Raw genomic sequence first — 16,785 nt, 5'->3', positions numbered from 1 at the left:
CCCTCTTATTGTATATACCAGTTGTCGTCCCTCTTATTGTATATACCAGTTGTCGTTCCTCTTATTGTATATACCAGTTGTCGTCCCTCTTATTGTATATACCAGTTGTCGTCCCTCTTATTGTATATGCCAGTTGTCGTCCCTCTTATTGTATATACCAGTTGTCGTCCCTCTTATTGTATATACCAGTTGTCGTCCCTCTTATTGTATATACCAGTTGTCGTTCCTCTTATTGTATATACCAGTTGTCGTCCCTCTTATTGTATATACCAGTTGCCGTCCCTCTTATTGTATATACCAGTTGTCGTCCCTCATATTGTATATACCAGTTGTCGTCCCTCTTATTGTATATACCAGTTGTCGTCCCTCTTATTGTATATACCAGTCGTCGTCCCTCTTATTGTATATACCAGTTGTCGTCCCTCTTATTGTATATACCAGTTGTTGTCCCTCTTATTGTATATACCAGTTGTCGTCCCTCTTATTGTATATGCCAGTTGTCGTCCCTCTTATTGTATATACCAGTTGTCGTCCCTCTTATTGTATATACCAGTTGTCGTCCCTCTTATTGTATATACCAGTTGTCGTCCCTCTTATTGTATATACCAGTTGTCGTCCCTTTTATTGTATATACCAGTTGTCGTCCCTTTTATTGTATATACCAGTTGTCGTCCCTCTTATTGTATATACCAGTTGTCGTCCCTCTTATTGTATATACCAGTTGTCGTAACTCTTATTGTATATACCAGTTGTCGTCCCTCTTATTGTATATACCAGTTGTCGTCCCTTTTATTGTATATACCAGTTGTCGTCCCTCTTATTGTATATACCAGTTGTCGTCCCTCTTATTGTATATACCAGTTGTCGTCCCTCTTATTGTATATACCAGTTGTCATCCCTCTTATTGTATATACCAGTTGTCGTCCCTCTTATTGTATATACCAGTTGTCGTCCCTTTTATTGTATATACCAGTTGTCGTCCCTCTTATTGTATATACCAGTTGTCGTCCCTCTTATTGTATATACCAGTTGTCGTCCCTCTTATTGTATATACCAGTTGTTCCTCTTATTGTATATACCAGTTGTCGTCAGTCTTATTGTATATATCAGTTGTCGTCCCTCTTATTGTATATACCAGTTGTCGTCCCTCTTATTGTATATACCAGTTGTCGTTCCTCTTATTGTATATACCAGTTGTCATTCCTCTTATTGTATATACCAGTTGTCGTCCCTCTTATTGTATATACCAGTTGTCGTCCCTGTTATTGTATATACCAGTTGTCGTCCCTCTTATTGTATATACCAGTTGTCGTCCCTCTTATTGTATATACCAGTTGTCGTCCCTCTTATTGTATATACCAGTTGTCGTCCCTCTTATTGTATATACCAGTTGTCGTCCCTCTTATTGTATATACCAGTTGTCGTCCCTCTTATTGTATATACCAGTTGTCGTCCCTCTTATTGTATATACCAGTTGTCGTCCCTCTTATTGTAATAACCAGTTGTCGTCCCTCTTATTGTATATACCAGTTGTCGTCCCTCTTATTGTATATACCAGTTGTCGTCCCTCTTATTGTATATACCAGTTGTCGTCCCTCATATTGTATATACCAGTTGTCGTCCCTCTTATTGTATATACCAGTTGTCGTCCCTCTTAATGTATATATCAGTTGTCGTCCCTCTTATTATATATACCAGCTGTCGTCCCTCTTATTGTATATACCAGTTGTTGTCCCTCATATTGTATATACCAGTTGTCGTCCCTCTTATTGTATATACCAGTTGTCGTCCCTCTTATTGTATATATCAGTTGTCGTCCCTCTTATTGTATATACCAGCTGTCGTCCCTCTTATTGTATATACCAGTTGTCGTCCCTCTTATTGTATAAACCAGTTGTCGTCCCTCTTATTGTATAAACCAATTGTCGTCCCTCTTATTGTATATACCAGTTGTCGTCCCTCTTATTGTATATACCAGTTGTCGTCCCTATTATTGTATATACCAGTTGTCGTCCCTCTTATTGTATATACCAGTTGTCGTCCCTCTTATTGTATATACCAGTTGTCGTCCCTCTTATTGTATATACCAGTTGTCGTCCCTCTTATTGTATACACCAGTTGACGCCCATCTTATTGTATACATCAGTTGTTGTTAGTCTTATTGTATACACAAGTTGTCGTCCCTCTTATTGTATACAGCAGTTGTCGTCCCTCTCATTGTATACACCAGTTGTCGTCCCTCTTATTGCATACACCAGATGTCGTCCCTCTTATTGCATACACCAGTTGTCGTCCGTCTTATTGCATACACCAGTTGTCGTCCCTCTTATTGCATACACCAGTTGTCGTCCCTCTTATTGCATACACCAGTTGTCGTCCCTCTTATTGTATACACCAGTTGTCGTCCCTCCCATTGCATACACCAGTTGTCGTCCCTCTTATTGAATACACCAGTTGTCGTCCCTCTTATTGTATGCACCAGTTGTCGTCCCTCTTAAGGTATACACCAGTTGTCGTCCCTCTTATTGTATACATCAGTTGTTATCCCTCTTATGGTATACACCAGTTGTCGTCCCTCTTATTGTATACACCAGTTGTCGTCCCTCTTATGGTATACACCAGTTGTCGTCCATCTTGTTGTATACACCAGTTGTCGTCCCTCTTATTGTATACACCAGCTGTCGTCCCTCTTATTGTATACACCAGTTGTCGTCCCTCTTATTGTATACACCAGTTGTCGTCTCTCTTATTGTATACACCAGTGTCGTCCCTCTTATTGTATACACCAGTTGTCCTCCCTCTTATGGTATACACCAGCTGTCGTCCCTCTTATTGTATACACCAGATGTCGTCCCTCTTATTGTACACACCAGTTGTCGTCCCTCTTATGGCATGCACCAGTTGTTGTTACTTTTATTGTATACACCAATTGTCGTCCCTCTTATTGTATACACCAGCTGTCGTCCCTCTTATTGAATACATCAGTTGTCGTCCCTCTTATGGTATACACCAGATGTCGTCCGTCTTAAGGTGTATACACCAGTTGTCGCCCCTCTTATTGCATAAACCAGTTGTAGCCCTTCTTATGGTATACACAAGTTGTCGTCCCTCTTATTGTATACACCAGTTGTCGTCCCTCTTATGGTATACACCAGTTGTCATCCCTCTTTTTTTTGTATACACCAGTTGTTGGCCCTCTTATTGTATGCACAAGTTGTCGTCCCTATTATTTTATACACCCGTTATCGTCCCTCTTAAGGTATACATCAGTTGTCGTGAGGAGTGACAGGCTAGGGTGGTGTGAGAGGCTGGGGTGATGTGAGACGCTGGAGTGGTGTGAGAGGCTGGGATGGTGTGAGAGGCTGGGGTGATGTGAGAGGCTGGAGTGGTGTGAGAGGCTGGGATGGTGTGAGACGCTCGGGCGGTGTGAGAGGCTGGGGTGGAGTGAGAGGCTGTGATGGTGTGAGAGGCTGTGATGGTGTGAGAGGCTGGGGTGATGTGAGAGGCTGGAGTGGTGTGAGAGACGGGTGGTGTGAGACGCCGGGAGCGGTGTGAGAGGCATGGGTGCAGTGAGAGGCTATGATGGTGTGAGAGGCTGGGGTGATGTGAGAGGCTGGAGTAGTGTGAGAGGCTGGGGTGGTGTGAGACGCTGGGGCAGTGTGAGAGGCTGGGATGGTGTGAGAGGCTGTGATGGTGTGAGAGGCTGAGATGGTGTGAGAGGCTGGCGTAGAGTGAGAGGCTGAGGTGGTGTGAGACGCAGGGGCAGTGTGAGAGGCTGGGATGGTGTGAGAGGCTGTGATGGTGTGAGAGGCTGAGATGGTGTGAGAGGCTGTGATAGTGTGAGAGGCTGGGGTAGAGTGAGAGGCTGGGGTGGTGTTAGAGGCTGGGATGGTGTGAGAGGCTGGGGTAGAGTGAGAGGCTGGGGTGGTGTGAGAGGCGGGGAAAGTGTGAGAGGCTGGGATGGTATGAGAGGCTGGGGTGGTGTTAGAGGCTGGGGTGGTGTGTGAGGCTGGAGTGGTGTGAGAGGCTGGGATGGTGTGAGAGGCTGGGGTGGTGTGAGAGGCTGGGTTGGTGTGAGAAGCTGAGTTGGTGAGTGAGGCAGGAGTGGTGTGAGAGGTTGGGATGGTGTAACAGGCTGGGGTCGTGTGAGAGGTTGGAGTGGTGTGAGTGGCTTTGCTGGTGTGAGAGGCTGTGGTGGTGTGAGAGGCTGGGGTGGTGTGAGACGCTGGGGCGGTGTGAGACGCTGGGGTTACCTGGAGGTTATTCCGGGGATCAACGCCCCCGCGGCCCGGTCCATGACCAGGCCTCCCGATGGATCACGGCCTGATCAACCAGGCTGTTACTGCTGGCCGCACGCAGTCCGACGGGGTGGAGTGAGAGGCTGTGATAGTGTGAGAGGATGGGGTGATGTGAGAGGCTGGAGTGGTGTGAGAGGCTGGGATGGTGTGAGAGGCTGGGGTGGTGTGAGATGCTGGGGTGGTGTGAGAGGCTGGGGTGGTGTGAGAGGGTGGGGTGTTGTGAGACGCTGGGGCGGTGTGAGAGGCTGGGGTGGAGTGAGAGGCTGTGATGATGTGAGAGGCTGGGGTGATGTGAGAAGCTGGAGTGGTGTGAGAGGCTGGGATGGTGTGAGAGGCTGGGGTGGTGTGAGAGGCTGGGTTGGTGTGAGAGGCTCGGCTGGTGTGAGAGGCTGGGGTGGTGTGAGACGCTGGGGCGGTGTGAGAGGCTGGGGTGGAGTGAGAGGCTGTGATGGTGTGAGAGGCTGGGGTGATGTGAGAGGCTGGAGTGGTGTGAGAAGCTGGGATGGTGTGAGACGCTGGGGCAGTGTGAGAGGCTGGGATGGTGTGAGAGGCTGTGATGGTGTTAGAGGCTGAGATGGTGTGAGAGGCTGTGATGGTGTGAGAGGCTGGGGTAGAGTGAGACGCTGGGGTGGTGTTAGAGGCTGGGATGGAGTGAGAGGCTGGGGTGATGTGAGAGGCTGGAGTGGTGTGAGTGACTGGGGTGGTGTGAGAGGCTGGGGTGGAGTGAGAGGTTATGATGGTGTGAGAGGCTGGGGTGATGTGAGAGGCTGGAGTGGTGTGAAAGGCTTGGGTGGTGTGAGACGCTGGGGCAGTGTGAGAGGCTGAGATGGTGTGAGAGGCTGTGATGGTGTGAGAGGCTGAGATGGTGTGAGAGGCTGCGATGGTGTGAGAGGCCGGCGTAGAGTGAGAGGCTGGGGTGGTGTGAGACGCTGGGGCAGTGTGAGAGGCTGGGATGGTGTGAGAGGCTGTGATGGTGTGAGAGGCTGAGATATTGTGAGAGGCTGTGATAGTGTGAGAGGCTAAGGTAGAGTGAGAGGCTGGGGTGGTGTTAGAGGCTGGGATGGTGTGAGAGGCTGGGGTAGAGTGAGAGGCTGGGGTGGTGTGAGAGGCTTGGAAAGTATGAGAGGCTGGGATGGTATGAGAGGCAGGGGTGGTGTTAGAGGCTGGGGTGGTGCATGAGGCTGGAGTGGTGTGAGAGGCTGGGATGGTGTGAGAGGCTGTGGTGGTGTGAGAGGCTGGGGTGGTGTGAGAAGCTGAGTTGGTGTGTGAGGCTGGAGTGGTGTGAGAGGCTGGGATGGTGTAACAGGCTGGGGTCGTGTGAGAGGTTGGAGTGGTGTGAGAGGCTTTGCTGGTGTGAGAGGCTGTGGTGGTGTGAGAGGCTGGGGTGGTGTGAGACGCTGGGGCGGTGTGAGAGGCTGGGGTGGAGTGAGAGGCTGTGATAGTGTGAGAGGCTGGGGTGATGTGAGAGGCTGGATTGGTGTGAGAGGCTGGGATGGTGTGAGACGCTGGGGTGGTGTGAGAGGCTGGGGTGGTGTGAGAGGCTGGGGTGGTGTGAGACGCTGGGGCGGTGTGAGAGGCTGGGGTGGAGTGAGAGGCTGTGATGATGTGAGAGGCTAGGGTGATGTGAGAGGCTGGAGTGGTGTGAGAGGCTGGGATGGTGTAAGAGGCTGGGGTGGTGCGAGAGGCTAGGGTGGTGTGAGAGGCTGGGGTGCTGTGAGAGGCTGGGGTGGTGTGAGACGCTGTGGCGGTGTGAGAGGCTGTGATGGTGTGAGAGGTTGGGGTGATGTGAGAGGCTTTAGTGGTGTGAGAGCCTGGGATGGTGTGAGACGCTGGGGCAGTGTGAGAGGCTGGGATGGTGTGAGAGGCTGTGATGGTGTGAGAGGCTGAGATGGTGTGAGAGGGTGTGATGGTGTGAGAGGCTGGGGTAGATTGAGAGGCTGGGGTGATGTTAGAGGCTGGGGTGGTGTGAGAGGCTGGGATGGTGTGAGAGGCTGGGATGGTGTGAGAGGCTGGGGTGGTGTTAGAAGCTGGAGTGGTGTGAGAGGCTGGGGAGGTGTGTGAGCCTGGGATGGTGTGAGAGGCTGGGGTGGTGTGAGAGTCTGGGATGGTGTGAGAGGCTGGGGTGGTGTGAGAGACTGAGATGGTGTGAGAGGCTGGGGTGGTGTGAGAGGCTGAGATGGTGTGGGAGGCTGAGATGGTGTGAGAGGCTGGGGTGGTGTGAGAGGCTGGGGTGGTGTGAGAGGCTGGGAAGGTGTGAGAGGCTGGGATGGTGTGAGAGGCTGGGGTGGTGTTAGAAGCTGGAGTTGTGTGAGAGGCTGGGGAGGTGTGTGAGCCTGGGATGGTGTGAGAGGCTGGGGTGGTGTGAGAGTCTGGGATGGTGTGAGAGGCTGGGGTGGTGTGAGAGACTGAGATGGTGTGAGAGGCTGGGGTGGTGTGAGAGGCTGAGATGGTGTGGGAGGCTGAGATGGTGTGAGAGGTTGAGTTGGTGTGAGAGACTGAGATCGTGTGAGAGGTTGAGTTGGTGTGAGAGGCCGAGATGGTGTGAGAGATTGAGTTGGTGTGAGAGACTGAGATGGTGTGAGAGGCTGGGGTGGTGTGAGAGGCTGAGATGGTGTGAGAAGCTGGGGTGGTAAGAGAGACTGAGATGGTGTGAGAGGCTGGGATGGTGTGAGAGGCAGGGGTGGTGTCAGAGGCTGGGATGGTGTGAGAGGCTGGGGTGGTGTGAGAGGCTAGGGTGGCGTGAGAGTCTGGGGTGGTGTGAGTGGCTGGGGTGGTGTGACAGGCTGGGGTGGTGCGACAGGCTGGGATGGTGTGAGAGGCTGGGGTGGTGTGAGAGGCTGGGATGGTGTGAGAGGATGGGGTGGTGTGAGAGGCTGGGATGGTGTGAGAGGCTGGGGTTATGTGAGAGACTTGGGATGGTTTGAGAGGCTGGGGTGGTGTGAGGGGCTGGGGTGGTGTGAGAGGCTGGGGTGGTGTGAGAGTCTGGTATGGTGTGAGAGGCTGGGGTGGTGTGAGAGACTGAGATGGTAAGAGAGGCTGTGGTGGTGTGAGAGGCTGAGATGGTGTGGGAGGCTGAGATGGTGTGAGAGGTTGAGTTGGTGTGAGAGACTGAGATGGTGTGAGAGGTTGAGTTGGTGTGAGAGACTGAGATGGTGTGAGAGGCTGAGATGGTGTGAGAGGCTGAGATGGTGTGAGAAGCTGGGGTGGTATGAGAGACTGAGATGGTGTGAGAGGCTGAGATGGTGTGAGAGGCTGGAATGGTGTGAGAGGCTGAGATGGTGTGACAGGCTGAGATGATGTGAGAGGCTAAGATGGTCTGAGAGGCTGAGATGGTGTGACAGGCTGAGATGGTGTGAGAGACTAGGGTGGTGTGAGAGGCTGAGATGGTGTGAGAGACTGGGGTGGTGTGAGAGGCTGGGGTGGTGTGAGAGGCTGGGGTGGTGTGAGAGGCTGGGGTGGTGTGAGAGGCTGGGGTGGTGTGAGAGGCTGGGGTGGTGTGAGAGGCTGGGGTGGTGTGAGAGGCTGGGGTGGTGTGAGAGGCTGGGGTGGTGTGAGAGGCTGGGGTGGTGTGAGAGGCTATGGTTGTGTGAGAGGCTGGGGTGGTGTGAGAGGCTGGGGTGGTGTGAGAGGCTGGGGTGGTGTGAGAGGCTATGGTTGTGTGAGAGGCTGGGGTGGTGTGAGAGGCTGGGGTGGTGTGAGAGGCTGGGGTGGTGTGAGAGGCTGGGGTGGTGTGAGAGGCTGGGGTGGTGTGAGAGGCTGGGGTGGTGTGAGAGGCTGGGGTGGTGTGAGAGGCTGGGGTGGTGTGAGAGGCTGGGGTGGTGTGAGAGGCTGGGGTGTTGTGAGAGGCTGGGGTGGTGTGAGAGGCTGGGGTGGTGTGAGAGGCTGGGGTGGTGTGAGAGGCTGGGGTGGTGTGAGAGGCTGGGGTGGTGTGAGAGGCTGGGGTGGTGTGAGAGGCTGGGGTGGTGTGAGAGGCTGGGGTGGTGTGAGAGGCTGGGGTGGTGTGAGAGGCTGGGGTGGTGTGAGAGACTGGGGTAGTGTGAGAGGCTGGGGTGGTGTGAGAGGCTGGGGTGGTGTGAGAGGCTGGGGTCGTGTGAGAGGCTGGGGTGGTGGGCGAGTCTGGGGTGGTGTGAGTGTCTGGGGTGGTGTGAGAGGCTGGGGTGGTGTGAGAGGCTGGGGTGGTGTGAGAGGCTGGGGTGGTGTGAGAGGCTGGGGTGGTGTGAGAGGCTGGGGTGGTGTGAGAGACTGGGGTGGTGTGAGAGGCTGGGGTGGTGTGAGAGGCTGGGGTGGTGTGAGAGGCTGGGGTGGTGTGAGAGGCTGGGGTGGTGTGAGAGGCTGGGGTGGTGTGAGAGGCTGGGGTGGTGTGAGAGGCTGGGGTGGTGTGAGAGGCTGGGGTGGTGTGAGAGGCTGGGGTGGTGTGAGAGGCTGGGGTGGTGTGAGAGGCTGGGGTGGTGTGAGAGGCTGGGGTGGTGTGAGAGGCTGGGGTGGTGTGAGAGGCTGGGGTGGTGTGAGAGGCTGGGGTGGTGTGAGAGGCTGGGGTGGTGTGAGAGGCTGGGGTGGTGTGAGAGGCTGGGGTGGTGTGAGAGGCTGGGTGGTGTGAGAGGCTGGGGTGGTGTGAGAGGCTGGGGTGGTGTGAGAGGCTGGGGTGGTGTGAGAGGCTGGGGTGGTGTGAGAGGCTGGCAACCTACACACACACACACATCGTGATAATGAAAGTGACAATTTTACACAGGTGGCCGCTAGGGAAAGTCTAGCGCGGTGATGCATGTTGTTGCTGTTGCTCTTGCTGTTGTTACTACTGCGGCTGCTGCTGCTGCTGCTGTTGCTAACTGCAAGTGTCGTAATTCCGGGGATCAACGCCCCGCGGCCCGGTCCCCGACCAAGCCTCCCGGTGGATCAGGGCCTGATCAACCAGACTATTACTGCTGGCCGTTCGTAGTCCAACGGACGAGCAACAGCGCGGCTGATCCGGCACCGACTTGAAGTATCTGTCTAGCTCCTTCTTGAAGGCAACCAGGGGCCTACTAGTAATTCCCCTGGTGCATGGTGGGAGGCTGTTGAACAGTCTTGGGCCCGGGATAATTATGGTCTTTCTCTTAGTGTACCAATGGCGCCCCTACTTTTCATTGGGAGTATTTTGCACCGCCTGCCCAGTCTTTTATTTTCGTAGGAAGTGATTTGTGTGTGCAGATTCAGGACCATTCCTTCCAGGATTTTCCAAGTGAAGATTATGATATATCTCTCTCGTCTGCGTTCCAGCGAGTACAAGTGCTTCCAAACGTTCCCAGTAGTTAAGGCGTCTGATGGAACTTATATGTGCAGCAAAGGTTCTCTGTACACTCTCTAGATCTGCAATTTCACCTGCTTTGAACGGAGATGTTAATGTACAGCAGTATTCTAGCCTAGAGAGAACAAATGATTTGAAAATGATCATCACTGGCTTGGTATCTCTTGTTTTGAATGTTCTCATTATCCATCCTATCATTTTCTTTGCAACTGTGATCATGGCACTGTTGTGATCCTTGAAAGTGAGATCCTCAGACATTACCACTCCCAGGTCCCTCACATCATTTTTCCGCTCTGTTGTATGATAAGAGTTTGCAGTATACTCAGTTCTAGTTATTATCTCCTTTAGTTTTCCGTAACGGAGTAGTTGGAATTCGTTTTCATTGAACATCATATTGTTCTCCGTTGTCCATTGGAAAACTTGGTTTATATCTTCTTGGAGGTTAACCGCGTCCTCAATAGATGACAGTCTCTTGCAGATCATAGTATCGTCTGCAAAGGATGACATGGTGTTGTGGATTACATCTCTGTCTATGTCTGATATGAGGATGAGAAACAGGATGGGGGCGAGTACAGTGCCTTGTGGAACAGAGCTTATCACTATGGTAGCTTCAGTTTTAACTCTTTTGACCACTACTCTTTGTGTTCGATTGGTGAGAGAGTTGAAGATCCATCTCCCACTTTGCCAGTTATTCCTTTAGCACTTATTTTGTGCGCTATTACGCCATGATCACACTTGTCAAAGGCTTCTGCAATGTCTGTGTATATTACATCTGCATTCTGTTTTTCTTCCAGAGCATCCAAGACCCTATCATAGTGAAGCAGTAGTTGCGAGAGGCAGGAGCGACCTGCTCCGAACCCATGTTGCCCTGGATTATACAGTTTTGGGGAATCCAAGTGGTTTGCAATCTTGCTTCTTAGCACTCTAGAGTTCAAAGATTTTTATGATGTGAGACGTTGGAGCTATTGGTCCATAGTTCTTAGCTAATGGAGTGGGGCTATATGCGTTGTTTTTAGTTACTGGAATTTCACCCATGTCTAAGTTCCTTCTCCATAGTATACTTAGGACATGCGAAAGGGGTTTCTTGTAGTTCTTAATGAGCACAGAGTTCCACGAGTCTGGGCCTGGGGCAGAGTGCAAGGGGATGTTGTCAACAGCTTTCTCACAGTCTATCGGAGTTAGGGTAATATCGGAAATCTGGCATAAATTGATGAAGTTTTGAGGCTCATTCATGAAAAAATCATCTGGATTGTCGATCTTTAGACTGATTAGTGGTTACAGAGGTTAGTGGCACACACAGCATCTCTGCTCCTTCTCTAAGGACCCACGGGGAGATGTTGTCCGGTCCCATCACCTTTGAGGTATCAAGGTCACTTAGCAACTTCTGCACCTCTTCCTCAGTTGTGTGTATTTCATCCAACACTTGTTGGCATATTCCCTGTTGGTGTTCTCCTCTGTGCTGTCTTCCCAGAGTCCTTCCTATCTCTACTGTAAATACTTCCTTAAATCTCGTGTTGAGCTCCTCGCATAACTCTTTATCACTTCTTGTGAGCTCCTCACCTTCTTTCCTCAACCTGATCACCTGGTCTTTGACTGTTGTCTTCCTCCTTATGTGGCTATACAGAAGCTTCGGGTCAGACTTGACTTTCGATGCTATGTTGTTTTCATACTTTCGCTGGGCCTCCCTCCTTTTCTGTGCATACTCGTTTCTGGCTCTTCGACTAATCTCCTTATTTTCCTAAGTCCTTTGCCTTCTGTACTTTTTCCATTCTCTATTGCACTTAGTTTTTGTCTCCCTAGACCTTCGGGTAAACCAGAGGCTCGTTCTGGTCTTCCCATTATTTCTGTTGCCCTTGGAAAAAAAACCTTTCTTCTGCCTCCTTGCATTTTGTTGTTATGTATTCCATCATTTCGTTTACTGATTTTCCTTCCAATTCTCTGTCCCAATGAACCTCCTGCAGGAAGTTCCTCATACCTGTGTAGTCCCCCTTTTATAGTTTGGGTCTTTCCATTCAACTCCTGTTACTCTCTCCACTTGTAACTCTACTACGTATTCAAAGCAAAGAACCACGTGATCACTAGCTCCAAGGGGCCTCTCATAGGTGATGTCCTCAATGTCTGAACTGCTCAGGGTGAACATGAGGTCCAGTCTTGCTGGTTCATCCTCCCCTCTCTCTCTCTGGTAATGTCCTTAACATGTTGATGCATGAGGTTTTCCAGTACCATATCCATCATCTTGGCTCTCCATGTTTCAGGACCCCCATGTAGCTCCAGGTTTTCCCAATTGATCTCCCTGTGGTTGAAATCACCCATAACCAGTAACTTTGCTGTGCCCGAGGGAGCTCTTCTTGCTACCTCAGCCAGTGTGTCCACCATTGCTCTGTTGCTCTCATCATATTCCTCTCTTGGCCTCCTGCAGTTCTGTGATGGATTATACATCACTGCAATGACTACCTTATGTTCCCCAGACTGAAGTGTACCTACTAAGTAATCCCTTTCTCCACTCTCGTCCATGCCTCCCATTTCCTCAAATCTCCATCGATTTTTACGAGCAGTGCAACCCCTCCTCCCCCTCTGCTCCTTCTATCTTTCATCAGGATCTGATATCCTGGTGGGAAGATTGTGTCTGTTACTGTCTCAGTGACTTTAGTTTCTGTGACTGCTATGATGTCTGGGGATTTCTCATCGATTCTTTCATGCCACTCCTCATATTTATTCATTATTCCATCCACGTTTGTGTACCAAACCTTCAACTTCTTTTCTAAAACTATAGTCCTGGGAGAATATTTGGGTTGGGGGAGTGGGAGCCCTGGCTGGGGCCTATGCGGGTTGGGGTGGGGGTGGGGGTAGAGTGCCCATAGGTGGGTTGCTGTAGGAGTGGGGTTTTTGGTGTGGAGGTGGGGACAGAGGGATCAGTGTGTGAGTGTTGGTTTAGACCATTCAGTTGCCTTGGGGTTGTTGCGATTGGAGTCCTTCTGCGGGTGTTTCTGGAGGGTGTGTTTGCCCTTCCACTTGGGTCTGGGTTCTTCTGCTCATCTTCGCCATTTCCTCTCATTCCTCCTTTCGTCTTTGTACTCTCTCTTTCAGCATCATCCTTTCCTCTTGTGTTCTGTCTAGGTCAAGGTACACTCTCTGGTACTCCGGTTCGTCTCTCAGTCGTGCTTTCTCCTGCAGGATCATGGTTCGAGTTGATTCTGCCTTGAAAATTACTTTGAGAGGCAGTTTCCTTTCCCTTGCAAACCACCCATTTCTCCGAAAATTTGTCACTTGGGTCATGTCGCCCTCACCTACTGCTTTCAATCACTTTTTTCTCCTCCTGGTTTCTTTTATCATAGGTTTTCCCTTGACTTCCTGGAGCCTGTAGACAAAAACTGACCTCTCCCTCTCGTCCTCCCACTGTGTCTTCCAATGTGTCCTCTGAGGTGTTTTAGTTCCTTCCACTGGAGCGTTCCTTCCTTCAATCCCTGTCTCGGGTGAGTCCCCTATGCTCAGTGGTCTGTCTTTCCTGCTCAGCTGTTCCTAGCCCCTGTATGTGTGTGTGTGTGTGTACTCACCTAATTGTGGTTGCAGGGGTCGAGACTCAGCTTCTGGCCCCGCCTCTTCACTGATTGCTACTAGGTCCTCTCCCTCTCTGCTTCCTGAGCTTTGTCATATCTCTTTTTAAAACTATGTATGGTTCCTGCCTCCACCACTTCACTTGCTAGGCTATTCCACTTCCTGACGACTCTATGACTGAAGAAATACTTCCTAACGTCCCTGTAACTCGTCTGAGTCTTCAGCTTCCAGTTGTGACCCCTTGTTTCTGTGTCCCCTCTCTGGAACGTCCTATCTCTGTCCACCTTGTCTATTCCCCGCAGTATCTTGTATGTCGTTATCATGTCTCCCCTGACCCTTCTGTCCTCCAGTGTCGTCAGTCCAATTTCCCTCAATCTTTCCTCGTACGACATTCCCCTGAGCTCTGGGACTAGCCTTGTTGCAAACCTTTGTACTTTCTCTAACTTCTTGACGTGCTTGACCAGGTGTGAGTTCCAGACTGGTGCTGCATACTCCAGTATGGGCCTAACATACACAGCGTGCAGTGTCTTGAACGATTCCTTATTAAGGTATCGGAATGCTATTCTAAGGTTTGCCAGGCGCCCGTATGCTGCAGCAGTTATTTGGTTGATGTGTGCCTCCGGTGACGTGCTCGGTGTTACGGTCACCCCAAGGTCTTTCTCCCTGAGTGAGGTCTGTAGTCTTTGTCCACCTAGCCTATACTCTGTCTGCAGTCTTCTTTGCCCCTCCCCAATCTTCATGACTTTGCATTTGGCAGGGTTGAATTCGAGAAGCCAGTTTCTGGACCACATGTCCAGCCTGTCCAGGTCTCTTTGCAGTCCTCTGTGTGTGTGTGTGTGTGTGTGTGTGTGTGTGTGTGTGTGTGTGTGTGTGTGTGTGTGTGTGTGTGTGTGTGTGTGTGTGTGTGTGTGTGTGTGTGTCATACGTGTTACATGCAGTGTTGTGGGGCATGCGTGTGCTTGTGTGCTTTCTCTGAAAAAGAGGGTTGGGAGAGTAGGTGAAGGATGGGGAGGGAAGGAACAGGTAGGGGAGGGGAGTTGAGGGAATGGGAAGGTAGAAGAGGGTAGTTGAGGGAAGGGGAAGATAGAGGATGGGAGTTGAGGGAAGGGGAAGGTCAGGGAGGGGAGTAGAGGGGAGACGGAGAAAGGAGACACATCAACCCCAGCTTCACTTTATGTCTCCCACAACTTTCCACTGTCGAGTAACGTTATTCTTGATCTTCCTTTTCGTGCTTTTCTACCTTGGTCGTCCGCTTACCTGCCTCTCTGTGTGTGTGCTTACCTGCCTGCCTGCCTTCCTGTAGGTATACGTGTCTGCCTGCTTGCTTCTTGCCTATCGGTATGCCTGCCTGCCTGCCTGCCTATCGATATATCTGTCTGCCTGCCTGCCTGTCGATATATCTGTCTGTCTGCCTGCCTGCCTGTCGACATATCTGTCTGCCTGTCGATATATCTGTCTGCCTGTCTGCCTATCGTTATATCTGTCTGCCTGCCTGCCTGTCGGTATAGCTGTCTGCCTGCCTGCCTGTCTGTCGGTAGATCTGTCTGCCTGCCTGCCTATCGATATATCTGTCTGCCTGCCTGCCTATCGATATATCTGTCTGCCTGCCTGCCTGTCGGTATATCTGTCCGCCTGCTTCTTGGCTATCGGTATGCCTGTCGGTATAGCTGTCTGGCTGGCTACAGCTTGCCTCTCGAGTATTCCTGTTTGCCTGCCTGCCTGCTGCTTGCCTGTCGGTATCCCTGCCTGCCTGTTTCTCAGCCTTCCCGTCTGCCTACTGCTTGTTTATATGCCTAACTACTAGCCTACCTACCTGTCTGTTTAATGTCTGCCTGACCACCGTCTGCAGCTCTGCTTCTGTCTGTGAGCCTGTCCAACAGTTTCTAGTAAGCTCCACTTTTAACTGTTTCTCAAAAAAATTCGGTTACACAGAAAGTAGATGGGGACAAGAGCTATACTCTAATATTATTGTGGTGACAGGATGAGCTCTTCGTAACAGTACCAGCCTAATATATAACGAATGGGAAGACTCTGACCTCTGGTTTACCGAAGCTCTAGAGTGTGTTTACTAAAGTTCTAGTGTTTACTGAAGCTCCAGTGTTTATTGAAATTCCAGTGTTTACTGAAGCTCTAGTGTGTTTACTGAAGCTCCAGTGTTTACTGAAGGGGAACTGGAAGGAAAATCATGGAACGAGATGATGGCGTACGGAACTGAAGAGAGCCGGGAGACTCAGGAGAACTTCCTGAGAGCCAGCCCTTGCTTTAACCAGAGATGCTAAGAGGCAAAACACGGAGGAACATAACACGGAAACACTACAGAAAGCGAAAGACAGACGAGAACAGAGAAGTGACCAGATTAGCCAGAAATGAATATGGAAGAGTGAGGAGAGAAGGTGAGCAACAATTTGAGAATAACACAGTGGCAAAATTACATCACAATCACATCAAAATAAAGACGATAGTGCAAATCAGGTAAATTGACTATACAAAGTGGGAGGAAAGCTGATTAAAAATGTCAGGAGTGTCTGCTAAGTGTTGAAGCTCCAGTGTTTACTGAAGATCCAGAGTTTACTGAAGCTCCAGTGTTTACTGAAGATCCAGAGTTTACTGAAGCTCCAGTGTTTACTGAAGATCCAGAGTTTACTGAAGCTCTATATTGTGTTTACTGAAGCTCCAGAGTAGGTTTACTGAAGTTCCAGTGTTTACTGAAGTTCCAGTGTTTACTGAAGCTCCAATGTTTACTGAAGCTCTATTTTGTGTTTACTGAAGCTCCAGGCTTTGTTTACTGAAGCTCCAGTGTTTACTGAAGCTCCAGGGTATGTTTACTGAAGCTTCCGGGTATGTTTACTGAAGCTCCAGAATGTGTTTACTGAAGCCTCAGTGTTTACTGAGCTCCAGAGTGTGTTTACTGAAGTTCCAGAGATTACTGATGCTCCAGAATTTACTGAAGCTCTATATTGTGTTAACTGAAGCTCCAGTATTTACTGAAGCTCTACATTGTGTTTAGTGGAGCTCTAGGTGTGTTTACTGAAACTCTAGGGTGTGTTTACTGAACCTGCAGTGTTTACCTAAGCTCCAGTGTGTTTACTGAAGCTCTAGAGCTTGTTTACTAAAGCTCTATATTGTATTTACTGAAGCTCCAGAGTGTGTTTACTGAAGCTGCAATGTGTGTTTACTGAAGCTCCAGAGTGTGTTTACTGAAGCTCCAGAGTGTGTTTACTAAAACTCCAGGGTGTGATTACTGAAGCTCCATAGTGTGTTTACTGAAGCTCCAGAGTGTGTTTACTGAAGCTCCAGAGTGTGTTTACTAAAGATCCAGAGTGTGTTTACTGAAGCTCTATATTGTGTTTACTGAAGCTCCAGGGTGTTTAATGAAACTCCAGGGTGTGTTTACGGAAGCTTCAGAGTGTGTTTACTGAAGCTCCAGTGTGTGTTCACTGAAACTCTATATTGTGCTTACTGAAGCTCCAGAGTCTGTTTACTGAAGCTTTAGAGTGTATTTACTGAAGTTCCAGAGTTTACTGAAGCTCTATATTGTGCTTACTGAAGCTTCAGTATTTACTGAAGCTCCAGTGTTTACTGAAGCTCTAGAGTGTGTTTACTGAAGCTCCAGTGTTTACCGAAGCTCCAATGTTTATTGAAGCTCCA

Source organism: Cherax quadricarinatus, chromosome 28 (genome assembly GCF_038502225.1).
Source record: "Cherax quadricarinatus isolate ZL_2023a chromosome 28, ASM3850222v1, whole genome shotgun sequence".
Taxonomy (NCBI): Eukaryota; Metazoa; Arthropoda; class Malacostraca; order Decapoda; family Parastacidae; genus Cherax; species Cherax quadricarinatus.
The sequence above is the reverse complement of the archived record's forward strand: the minus strand, read 5'-3'. Positions refer to the sequence as shown.